General features: G+C 59.7%; 2 protein-coding genes across 2 annotated transcripts in view; one reads left to right on the forward strand and one right to left on the reverse strand.

The window, feature by feature from the left end:
• RSPH14 (radial spoke head 14 homolog) overlaps positions 1-12,968 on the reverse strand; it is a 70,138-nt gene that overhangs the window by 16,272 nt on the left and 40,898 nt on the right. The window lies entirely within an intron of this gene.
• Positions 1-12,968, forward strand: part of GNAZ (G protein subunit alpha z) — a 48,120-nt gene that overhangs the window by 6,358 nt on the left and 28,794 nt on the right. The window lies entirely within an intron of this gene.

The raw sequence follows: 12,968 nt of genomic DNA on the forward strand, positions 1-12,968 counted from the left end.
GCCCTGAGGTCAGCTCAGCAGGCCGGCTTGGTGCAGGGGATATGGCCTGGCGTGGGGAGTTGGGAGGCCTGCTTCTGGTTGCGGCTATGCCTGTGACGCTGCCTCTGGTAAATGCTCTTCGTTCTCTGGGCCTTGATGGCCTCATTTTGAATTGGGCTGGGTCAGGGGTACACATAGTTTTCATTTCTGGTACCAGCTCTGGAGTGGCTGCCTAAAAGCACAGCGTTGAGGAGGATTCTGAGGCTGTGCGTGGCTCAGAGGGAATGCAGTCACGCTCAGTGAGTGATGTCTGCCATGGGTACAGGAGGGCGGGATTTAGACTTGCTTGCCAGGGACTGGCTGAGTCCCGCTGCCACTCCCTCATGCTGGCCTAGCAGCTTCAGCTCACCCTGCACCTCTCTTTATGGCCGGCACCCTCAGCCTAATGGGCAGCTCGGGTCGTTGCTGAATGTCTCATCCCACAGCAGCCTCTGAATGAATGAATGAATGAGGAAGTGAATGAGCCATGTGCTGAGCCCTGCTCTGGCCAGGATCCCTGAGAAGCCAGCCTGGAATTGACAGACCACATGACCACAGAAATGGTGATGTTGGAGTGGGGGCAGAGCAGAAGGAGGGGGCAGGCAACCAGGGAGGGTTGTGGTGTGTGTCTCAGGCCCTGGTCCTTCTGGGACCCAGTGGTCCTGAATGACCTCGGCTCACCAGGTTTCACCAGAGGTAAAGATGGGAAAACGCTCCAAGCTGCCAAGCGGGGCCTTGAAGACCCTCCTTGACTGAGAGTTGGAGGACCTGACAGCTACAGCTTCACCCTGACTCCTGCAGGTCCCAGTGACCTGAGCTGAGTGTCCCACTATGCCAGCATGGCTGTGGGCAGGGCAGGGTGGCATGGACGTAGCTGGGCCAGGGAAACAGCAGTCTCCACAGGAGGGGCATTTCTCTGAGGTGTCCACCTCTGTGCTGACTGAGGGCCTGGGCCTGGCACCAGACTCCTCCCCTGCCCACCCCTGCTTGGCACATCCTCTGTGACCCCAGCTGCCCCACCTGCCCCCTTTTGCTTCCTGTGGCCCCATGGAGTGACTGTCAGGACCTGCCATCAGCCCTTCTTGGCACATGTGGGTGCCATGGCCCTGCCCCCAAGCTGGGCTTTCTTCCAGCATGGTTGTCCCCCCTCACCCTCTCCGTTACCTCTGATATGCTGTGCAAACATATTTCTCGATAAAATGCTGGGAAGAAAAATAATTAGAGTGTTGCCTCCATTATCCAATTTCTGATTAATCAAACTCTCTTTGTCCTCGGCCAAAATCTATTCATTTCCCTTAAACACTGGGCCAGTGCCAGGCATTGATTTCGTCTATGATAGCACCATGCACGCATGCACGCACGCACATCCCCAGCCCTGCCCCAGCCCTGTGGCAGGGAGGAGGGTGGACGCAGACAGGGCTGCCTGATGCCCCTAACACTACCCACCCCTGCCAGGGAGCCCCGTGGCCACGGCGGCGTACCTTCCCCGCACTCCTCAGCTGGCCGGCCCTCGCCACTTCCATCTCCAGCCTCCAAAGAGGCTCTGGGCGGGGCGAGGATGAAGGACCTCGGTGGAGTGGGCGGGGACTGTGGGAGGTGTGGCTGCTGAGGACTGGGGCCCAGGGCTGAGCCACAAGCCCAGGCACTGGGCAGGCGGAACCGCAGGAGCTGTCCTGGTCGCTGGCATGAGGAGGCTGGGGTGGGAGGGCCAGGGCCCATGAGGGGCCATGCTGTCAGTAGCAGCCAACAGGAGCCCAGCCCTGACAGGCTTAGCAGAGGACAGTGTGTCACAGGCTGGGGCTCAGAGGCAGGGCAGTGTCAGGGTCAGCCCCAGCCAGACAGGAGGTGACGCACGCCTACCATGGCCACTGGGGGCCATCCCCCCCCTGCGTCAGGTCGGCCCCTCCCTCATTCACTAGAGTGGGAAGGGCTGGGGTGGGTTTATCAGCACCTGCTTCCTGCCAGATACTTCTTGTCCCATGGGACACCTCAGTGACCAACAGCCGGCAGCCCCTGCCCGTGGAGCTGGCGTTCTGTAAGCCCAGTAAGGCGAGTTAGGCAGCGCAGCAGACAGCGACGGCGGTGAGGCGCGTGGGCAGTCCTGAGTAGGATGGGCGGGGGTCTCCCCAGTCGGAGACCTCTGAGCCCTTGGAGGCAAGGATGGAGTGGCTCCCGGCTGAGGGGACATTCAGCGCGAAGACCCTGAGAGGGGAGACCACAGTGTGGTCTCTGGGGACAGCGTGACGGCCAGCTCTGCAGGCTGAGAGTCACAGAGCCGGGGACCCGGGGAGGGCTTGGACTCTGAACGGCGAGCTGCAGGAAGGTTTTGAGGACAAGAGAGGCGCTCTGCGTTATACTTTCATGAGGATCCCCCGGCTGCTGTGGGCAGCACTAGTGCCGGTGCCAGGAGAGACCGGGGAGGCTGGTGGTCAGGGTTGCTGTATCAATCCAGATGAGGGGCGGGGGGCCGGCAAGTGGTCAGATTCTGGACAGAGGGCTCCCCAAGGCCACCCAGGCCCAGCCCTGAGGTCCCAGGCTCTGTTAGAAAAGTGGAGGGGCAGTGGGCTGGGCATGCGGTGGACACCCCTGTGCCCAGACGCCCTTTCCTGCCGGTGGTCCATCCCCCCTGCTGCAGCATCGCCTTGAGCTCACAGACCCAGCGGCACCCCTCCCGCAAGAACTGCCCCAGGCCCTTGAGGCGCCCCTTTCTGGAAGGCTAGGGACGCCTTGCCCCTGCCCTCAAGCTGGGACACACTCCAGAGTTCCCCAGGGGATCAGGCGGCAGTGAAAAGGCTGCTGAAAGCGGGTCCCTGGCTCCCTCCCCGGCCCCGTGTTCTCCATCCTTCTCTCCTGAACTTGCTCCCTCAATGGTCATGTGCCCAAGAATCCCATCTAGGCTCAACTTCTTGAGACCCCCACCAAGACAGGGTCAGAGATGGCTGTGCCTTGCTGATGGGCGTGACCCACTGTGGGCAGGAGGGCTGGTGCCAGCTGTGAGAATGGCTTGGAGCAGCTGCCAGTGTGGGGACCCAGGCCTCTGGCCTCAGAAGGACCCGAAATGCTGGACAACATGCATGTCCCAGTCCCACCTTCAGACCTAGGGTGGCCCAAGCATCTGCAGTTCTCTTCAGCCACGCTGGCCTGGACACTCAGACCCTGCAGCCTGCAGGCCTTTGTGAGTTTAGCAGGCTGTGGGGGAGGGCCAGGAAGCTACAAGGAATAACCTTGTAGGTGGGAGACCTTCCAGGTGGGAAACACCAGAAAGCAGCCGCAGGGGGTAGGAGGGGCAGGGAGGGAGAAAGGGGGTGGGGGGCAGCTGGAGGGCCCAGGAGCCGCTGGGGGCAGGGGTGGCCAAAGCACTCTTTGTTGAGCTGAGTTTGGGGCCCCTGCGGCTTAGCCTGCAGCTTGGGGAGGTGCCCAGGTCATTTGGGGGAGGAGAAGGCACAGGCAGGGGATCCCAGAGTCCCATCAGTGTCAGGGGCTCGGGAGTGGGTTACGGTCAGTGGAGGCCTGGTGTGGACCGCAGTTGACCCTCCACCGCGGGCCCTGGGTGAGGTCATGTGAGGTGACACACTCGGAAGGGGGTGCAGGGAAGGTTGGAAGCTGTGCACTGATAGTTTTTGGTGTTCATCCATCCACCCGTCCATCTGCTTTGCACATCTTTTCAGAGCACCTGTTCAGAGGGAAGCAGAGCTGGTGGCTGGGGGGTGGGGGGTAAGGCGGGCCTCGAGCAAGGGGCCAGACCAACCCCAGGGCACAGCAGGCGTGGTCAGGACAGGCACCTGCAGACCAGTGCCCAGAGCCAAGGAAGGGCTGGTCCCAGCCATGCCTGCCAGACTCTTCCTGGGCTCAAGTCCAGTCCCACTGTTGAGCCAGTGGCTCACAACACTCGGCTCAAGGTCACACAGGACCAGGTGGCAAGTCTAGATCTAGTCCCCAGGGCTCCACGGGGCCACTGGTGCTGCAGAGGTCAAAGGACCCTCACAGTGAGGCAGGCCCTCAGCCGGCCTCCAGCAGAGATGTTCTTAGCCCGCTGGGCCAGGCAGGGCACTGTGAGTGTGGGAGGTGGGAGATGCAGCCGGGGAGGTGGGGACCTGGGTTCTGGGAAGGTTCTCAGGAAGATAGGGGTGGATTATGGAGGCTGGCTTTCCCCATCCTGGCTCCTGGGAGGGTGGCCTGTCCCTGTTCCCCACCCACTGTGACTGACATCAAGGCAAGCAGGGGTTTTATCTCCTTGGTAAGATACTGCTTTTCAGTCCAAAAATATGGGTTGTATCAAAACCCAAAGCATTTGGCATGGCTGAGCTGGATATTCTGCCACCTGTGACCTTGGCCAGGCCCCCATGGCATGGACAGCCTCACTTCCTGGGGCACTTCCACGGGAGAAAGGGGGTCGGTTAGGGAGCATTTTCTGTATTCCAGCCCCTGGGGGCGTCTGCCAGGGCAGCCATCACAGGCTGTCCCCTGGGGAACTGCGGAGGGATGCCCGGGGTGGCTGTGCCTCTGAGCTGGCCCAGCCAAGCCCTTGTGACAGCATCCCGCTCAGGTGTCCCCGCCCCACGTACTCCTGCCCTGTCCCCTCCAGTGTCACCTCTCTGGGCTTCGCCCCCAGACATCTAGTCATCTCATCACGCCTCTGCTCCCTGTTCTCCACAGCGCTGCTCCTTATCAGAAGTGGCCCTGTGGACCTGTCTGCTCACAGTCTCCCCGACCAGGATACACGCTCCTTGGTGCGCACTCAGCTTGTCCCCTGCCCGGTACCCTGAGCCCACAGCAGAGGCTGCACACGCGTGTGCTCCAGTCCCAGAGGACACAGCGCTGATCGTCCAGAGCCCGTGGTTGGCTGACTGCCTGTTCCCATCCTGGGTGGAGGGCACGCGCCTGCCGCATCTCATGCTGGTTTATTTAGTGACAGGGAGGTGGGGGGGGACGGCTGATGAGCAGGCAGGTGGGCCTGAGCGGAGAAGGGGAGACCGAGGGGCGGAGTGGTGCACTTTCCTGAGACGAGAGGTGGCCCCTGGCCTGAGCAACAAGGGTGCAGTGCCGACAGCAGGGCCCGGGGGCATCCAGCCCCTGTGCGCCCGTCTGTGTCCACCAGGCCAGGCGGCCTGAGGCCACAACTGTGAGCAGCACCGACCCTCCAGTGGGAAAGACAACCCTTTTTTATTTCTCTCCCAATCCTTTTCCTTCAGGGCAAAAATCCCAGCTTGGTGCCAGTGTGGCTCTCACGCCCCTGTTGTTACCCAGCAGCGAGCGCCCCGCCCTTCCGCAGGCAACGGCCAGCCAGCAGCAGCGCCTCCCTTACGCTGGCTCCTACTGGGGTTACTCTGTGTGGTGAGTGGCTCTAGCTTTCCACTTAAAGTGGGAAGGTGAAGCCATTCTTAAAGTTTGCCTGCTTAAGTAAAAAACACAAGTAAATTTAAAGAAGAATGCTGAGTAAATTACAGCTGGTGACCAGGTTGTGCTGGGCCGCTGTGTGGGGTCCACAGGCCTGGTGGACCCTAAGCCCTGCAGGTGCCCAGCTGGACAGCCCTGAGGAAGCCGCCCCTCCTTGGCCTCAGTTTCCGCATCTGTCAGGTCTTGCCTGTCTCCCTAGTGCACTGTGAGGATGATGGGAGATGATGTGTGCACAAGGGCAGGCAGGCACCTAGTGGAATGGAGGCACAGGCTGTCCCTTCAGGCTTCCTCCTTCCTGGTGGCCCCCACGCCCCAAGGAGGCACCTCGTGGACGCAGAGAGTGCAGCCAGGCCCTCACCCTGACCCCACCGTGCCCACCCCCAGCCATCCCCAGGGCCCAAGAACATGGGGAAACAACCCCATGGAGCGTCTGCAGGCCCTGGGCCGTGACCAGGCGATTAGGGCAGCGCACACAGAGTGGGCCGTGAACGCCGCGGTAGGCCCAGCCAGCCCGGTACAGGGACTGCTGAGCCCTGGAGAGGTGAGAAGCCCCGTGCTGGGGCTGAGGCTCGGGCGGAGAAGAGGTGGGAGTCGAAGAGGAAGGAAGTTAGAACCGCAGAAGAAGCAGGCAGTCAAGAACATGGGCTTATCAGAGACCGCAGAGGACCCACTGCCACTGAACAGTCCCCTGTGGGTCCAGGCTGGGCTCTGGGAAGACCTGATGAAGGGTGCCGACAGGGAACCGGGCCGCAACAGTCACGCAGGAAGGAGCGTGCAAAAATGTCAACCAAAAGTAGAAAGCTGGCTTCAGCACGCCAGGCGTGAAAGGGCAGTGGGAAATGTTGCCTTATTAAAGGGAGGAAGACTGATAATCAGTGACAGCCACAGGCGGAGGCTTTTCTGGACCTTCCGTTTCTAAAATAGAGCCCTGGTGGGAGCTGACGCAGGGCGGCTCCAGAGGGCGGGGAGAGGGGCCTGCTCTTTAGAAGATGGAAACAACGGGCATAGATTTAGGCCTGGGAGCCCTTTCTGACCTGCCAAGCCATCGGGGTCCTGAGGCCAGCAGCAGAGGCCTGTGGACCCCAGCACGCCAGGGTGGCCCGGCACACACCTCCTCCCGCCATTCCCTGCAAACCCAGAGGCGTGGGCCTACTGGGCCTTGGCAGGACCGTCCCTCATGTGAGGAAGGGCCTGAGGTCACGCCTCCCCTGGCAGGTGGACAGACCGTGGCCGGGTGTGGGTGCAGGACAGAGCAGTGCTGAGTCACAGCACCACCCGGGCAGGCTGAGGCCCAGACTCCTCTGGGGGCGAGGGGCAGGCAGCTCTCGTGGAGGGACAGGAGCTCAGATCCTGCTGATCCTCTCACTGTGGCTGGGCACTTCCCAGCCAGGGCCTCAGGCTGGGGGCGGGGGTCGCATCTGCAGGAAGACCGGGGCCTGTCAGTGCACTGGGGGCGGGGGCTCACTCCGACCTGCTGGCCCTCTGTGCAGGGCTGCCCTCAGCCTCTGGTCCCAACCCCTCCCCGCACAGGAGAACGTCTGAGTGGCCTCTCTAGCCATTCGTTCTAGGTGCAGCTCTGTCACCAGGACCAAACTACTTCCCTGAGGGCGGGTCTTACCCGTCCCCAACTCATCCCTTCCTGGCGGCATAGGGCTCACTGTGGAGCAGCAGGGGTCTGGCGAGAGGGCTTTGGCCTGTCATCTCTGCTTCCCTCCAAGGAAGCGGGCCTGGTGATGGGGAGCCCGTCAGGTCCAAACCTTCTCCAGCCCAGTAAGCTGATAAACTGCCTTCTCTCCTTGGAGACCCTCCGGCTTAGCCCACCTTGGGTAGTGACACCTCAGGGGACTTTGACCCTGGGCCCCCTTCCCCTGTGGAGGGAGGGCCCAGGAGGAGCTGTTAGAGAGGTCAGGGGCAGGGGTACCTGGTACATGTGCCAGGTGTGGGGGCATGCCCGGCGGAGCTGTGGCTGGCGTAGGCATCCAGGGTGAAGAGCACCCAGGCATGCAGAGGCCCAAGAGGTGGCAGCACAGTGTTCCACTGCTGTGTCCCCTCCCCGGCTCAGAGCTGTCACCTGATGTCTGACTTGAATAGAGGCTTGAGAGGGTCATTCCTGGGGGAAGGGGCGGTATGACATGAGGGGAGGCTGGGCCTGCCAGGGCTGAGCAAGGACCAGGGCTGGGAGCCCAGGGGGCAGGGGGGTGGAGGGAGGGCCTTCCGTGCACGTGCTCAAGTATCTGTGCCTGAGGCTGCAGGAAGTGGAACTGCTTTCAGCCAGGAGTCCCGAGCGGGCGCTGGGTTTGGGCTGTGTCCTGGCAGCCTCGGGTACCCAGGAATTCAGGGAGGCCTGTGAGGGACCGTAATGGAGCTTGTCAAGAGCCGCGAGCACACCTGGTGCTTCTCCAGCGTCCCCTCTTTGAGAAGGACCCCCTCCCCGCGTGCTGGCCAGCCCTGGGTGCCCTGAGCCCCAGCCACCCCTCCAGCACCAGGCAGTGCCCCACGGTCCTCACCCACACTGATGCCCTGTCACCTGGACAGCTGCATGCAGGAGCCTCCCTGGTCTGGGGACACTGGGCACGCGCAGGGCAGATGACGCACTCCTCCCTCGGACCCCGGCTGGCTCCCAACTCAGAGCCGTTACTGTGACCTCCTGTTGCCAGCCCTTCACCTCAGCGACAGCCACCTGGCCTCCTTCCTGCCCCTCAGACAGGCCAGAGGCACGTCCCTACCACAGGGCCTTTGTGCCAGCCCTCCTCTTCCCTCGCCACCTTCTCACTTTAACCCCTCACCCATCACCTGTCGGGAGGCCAGCTGTGCCCACCTTTGCAGACCTGTAGCCCTCACCCCCAGCACCCCATACCCTCCTGGTGTGGAGCTCTGTGCCTTCCCTCACCACATTTATTGGCTGCCTTTGGTCTGGCCCCACCCTCCCCGCTGCCTAAACTTGGGCTCCAGCTTCATCTGCTCTGTCAGCAGTGCCACCCACCCCAGGAGTCAGGCCCAAAGCCCCTGACCAGTAAGCGACACGCTGGATGGCAGAGCCCCTGACTCCTCCCCTCAGCCTCTCACTGGCCTCAGCCAGCTGCACACCACAGCCCAGACCTCCTCTCTACGTGCACACCACATATGGCCACACACAGACATGCGTGTGCATGCACACGCCCCCACACAGGTATACACAAACCTGCACACACAGGCACATACCTAGGCCAGCAGTCCTGCAAAGAGACACATACACTGACCTGTGTGCATGCAGCCAGATGCACGTGTGCACACTGGCCACCCCATGCTGGCACTGGGCGGCCCTGACCTTTCAGTTCCCAGGCACACCGTGGTTTGTCCTTTCCCCCGCAGGAGCACATGGTCGTCCTCTGCCTAGGGACACTTTCCCTCACCTAATCCCCAGTGACACCCAGACAGACCCAGCAGTGCTGTGGGGGTGGGGTGGGGTCCTGGGTGTCAGGCTGTGAGGACCTGTGAGCAGTTACTAGGCCAGGGAACAACATGGTCATTGGCCACTGGCCCTCCGCCTCTGGGCTGAGTGGGTGGGTAGCCCTTTATTGGACCAGGAAGTCAAATAAAACCCAATTAGAGAGAGAGAGGCGGGAGGTGACAGGAGCCTCCAGGGAAGGCAGAGAAGCCCAGCCTCAGAGTGGGTGGGATTGTCCTGAGGTCCTCTTCGGACCTCGGCCCTGACTCCCCCTCAGGCCCTCTTCCTGCATCCATGACAGCCCCACAGAGCTGCAGGGAGAATTCTGTGTGAGACTTTCTGCGTGTTTGTTTCTGGCGACCTAAGAGGGTGCCTCTTAACACCTTGTGTGTGACTTGGTGCTCCTGCGCTGATGGCAAACGGCTCCCAGACTTGGCCTGATGCACACGCTCACCGCCCAGCCGCGTTTCCCCTCCACTCCGGCGGTGCTCTGACTGCACTGGTCACGGACCACATGGCCAGCCCCAGACTGCCCACCTGCCACCCCCATCCTGCTCTCCCACTTCTCAGAAGCCCAGCCCTCAGCGTTGGGGTCATGGAGCACGTTCGTCACAAAGCACAAGGAACAAGGACAGGGCAGCTTCAGACCAAAGGCTGGGTGGGTGAGATTCACCCGGCACCCCCCATGAGCGTCGGCACTGGGTTGGGGGCCACTAGGGCAGGCGTCCAGGCCCCAGGATGGCCCGTGCGGGCCAGAGCGGCTCTCCACTGGTGGGGGAGCCAGGACCGGGCTTGGGCCTTCCCCTTTGCCTTGCGCTATGTGGCCTCCCCTGATGAGTTTTTTTGGGTTTTTTTTTTTTGGTGGTAAAATACACATCACATTAAGCTGACCATTTTGACCATTTAGCCATCACCACCATCCATCTCCAGAACTTTTCATCTTCTGCAACTGCAGCACCGTCTCCACTGAACACTAACTCCCTTCTTCCAGCCCCTGATAACGACCATTCTCCTCTGTGTCTCTGTGAATTTGATGACTCTGGGGACTTCATACACATAGAATCATATAATATTTGTCCTTTTCTGACTGGCATTTTTCACTTAGCATAACATCCTCAAGGTTCATCCATGCCGTAACCTGTGTCAGGATTCCCTTTTTGGGGCTGGATAATATTCCCTTGTGTGTATCTATCACAGTTTGCTTAGCCCTTCACTGTTAATTGCCTTCTGCTGCTCAGCTGTTGTGACTAGCACTGCTGTAACATGGGTGTACAAAAGCCTCTTCAAGACCCTGATTCCAGTTCTTTTGAGTATATATCCAGAAGTGGAATTGCTGTATCATACAGTAGTTCTATTTTTAACTTTCTGAGGCACTGCCATGCTGTTTTCCATAGCAGTTGCACGGACAGTGTATTATATCCCCACCAGCAACACACAGGGGTTCCAGTTTCTCCACATCCTCGCCAACACTCATTATTTTCTGTTCTGTTTTGTTTTAATATAGGTGTGAGGTGGTATCTTACTGTGGTTTTGATTTGCATTGCTCTAATGATGAGTAATGTTGAACATCTTTTCATGCGCTTATTAGCCATTCATGTATCTTCTTTATAGAAATGTCCATTGAAGTCACTTGCCTAGTTTTGAATCAGGTTGTTTGAGGTTGAGCTTTAGGAGTTCTCTATGTATTTCAGATACTAATCCCTTATCAGACATGTGATTTGTAAGTGTTTTCTCCCATTCTGTGGGGTGCCTTTTTACCTGTTGACATTGTCTTTTGATGCACAAAATTTTTTAATTTCTGTGCTTTTGGTGTCATATATTCAAGAAATCACTGCCAAATCCAATGTCCTGTAGCTTTTGGCCTATACTTTCATCTAAGAGTTTTACAGTTTTGACTTACATGTAAGTCTTTGATCCATGTTAACTGAAATTTTGTATATGGTGTTTTGGAAGGCACTTGCTGCTTTTAAGAAAACCCCAGCCTGGTGGGAGAGACCAGAGATGGGGCACCACAGTGGAGAAAGGTGCAGGCAGCAGGAGGGACAGGGTGCCCTGTTGGGGAGGCAGCAACCGTGCATGGGCTGGCCTGTGAAGAACAGGCTGAGTCCTGGTGCAGGAGCACGGCGAGGGGCTCCCCCGACCTGCAGCAGCCTGGGGTGATGAGCGAACCCTCCAGAGAACAGCCCGTGCTGGGCCTGGTGCGCTTCCCAGGCCCAAGAGGCAAGGAGTGTGATCTGGGTTTGGGAAGGACCTATATGCCAGGGCGAACATGCAGGGCACTGTGAACAACCGCCAACATCTCCATCTGCTCAAGTATAGCTTTGCAGGAAGCAGGGAACTGGCCTGTGTGACCCTAGGCCAGGTCACCTGCTTGAATAAGACCATGTTCCAAGTGTGGAGTCACGGCAGAGCACCCCAAGGCATGGAGACTAGTGCCTGGGGGCCTGCCTGTCTTGGATGGCATGAACAGTGAGCGGGAGGAACCTGGAATCTGCTTTCCTGGGTGACCTTTGTCTCTGTCACTGACAAGCTGAGGGAGAAGTGGCCACTTGGGGCCTGGGTATGCCTCACATTTTAAAGCACAAGATTTGGGGAAACGGTGATGACAATGTGGAGTAGCCCTGCCTGGTGGGCAGTGCCTTCAGGGAGGAGGGCATTTGCACTCCTGCAGGAGAGATGTGGGGCAGGGGTCCCTGGGTGGCAGCGGGGGTGGACAGGATCCCAGCAGGGTGGCTGAGGACTTCAGGGCTGTCCAGTCATCAGCAGGAGCCCCGGAGCGACCACTGGGTTCCTGCCACACACACTCTAGGGCACAGAGAGGCAGGTCCCAAATGGGACTGAGACAGGGGCCTTGTTAACGAATGCTGTGATCCTTGTTTACAGACTTTTCTTATGCCAAAAGTTCATTGAAGAAAACTTAAGGAACATGTAAAACGCAAGAAGAAAAAATTCCAACCAAGAACTCATTGTTGCTTCAACTCATTCTCAGACCTCTGCTCACAGGGCACATACATAGATGTGTGTGAGCGCATGTTCACTGCACTGTTACGTACCTGTTGTCCTGTAGCATGTGCCCCATGAGCACACCCCACTCCCCACCCTTGCCTGGGGCCCAGGGTCATCTCAGGGATTTCGCTCTGAGCAGAACTCCCCTCCTTCGGGACTGTGCTGACCCACCATCCTTCAGTCACCGCCCTTCTCAGCGGTGATTTCCGGGGTATGCCCTAGTGCAGCCCTCCTCCCGGCGCTACTGGGCGGCGAGGCGCGGAAGCTCCTCAGCCTGATTCTTTCCCTCCCTCCCTCTCTGCACTGCGCTGCTCCAGGCCTGCGGGGAGGCGGCACGAGCAGCACGGTGCTTGGTCCTGAGGAGGCAGAACCAGGGAGCCCGGGGTGCTCGTGGTGAAGGGGACGGTGGGGTGCTGGCTGCCGCTGGCTGGTACCAGGCCCTGCAGGAGATGCTTTACTTCCCGCAGACACTCATGACAGGTGAGGGGCGGGCTCTGAGGCATCAAGTCACGTCCCCAGGCCACGCAGCTGGGATGAGGATCATGGCCCTGAGAGCACCGGGGGTACATGGGGGTTCCACCGAGAGAGAGAGGCAGTGAGAGGTGCCTACGGTGCCCTGGCTGCAAGAGCAGGTGGCCCAGGGAGAGAATGGGGCACGGGGGCTACTTCCAAGCACTCCTGGGACTAGCAGGCAGGGAGGCCAGCTGGAAAAATGGACTGGTGGGGAGACAGGACAATGCCATTGGCTTTGGGGTCTGTTGGCCTCAGGTACTTCCTATCTGGGGCCTGCCGTAGGGGAAGGGGAAATGTTAGAGGAATAAACACTGGCTGCGGCAGAATGGGGAGGCTGTGGGGGGGCAGCCAGGTAGAACAGGTCAGAGGCGGGAGACAAGAGGTGTGTGTAGATGGTATGGGGGCCCAGGGCAGAGCCTAAGCTTTGGAGCTGCACTGGTTGGGCGGGCAGCTGCCCACAGGCATTCTGGGTCAACAGGTGACAGGGGAGTATGGGGCACTGAGCCCCTGCCCAGGTGTGAGCACCGCTGTTCTTACTGACCATTAGAGTGGGGGCGGGAACGTGGAAGACTTGGCCTGGGGACCCTTCCTGGCCTGGGACCGATTC

The sequence above is a fragment of the Manis javanica genome, chromosome 15 (genome assembly GCF_040802235.1).
Source record: "Manis javanica isolate MJ-LG chromosome 15, MJ_LKY, whole genome shotgun sequence".
Taxonomy (NCBI): Eukaryota; Metazoa; Chordata; class Mammalia; order Pholidota; family Manidae; genus Manis; species Manis javanica.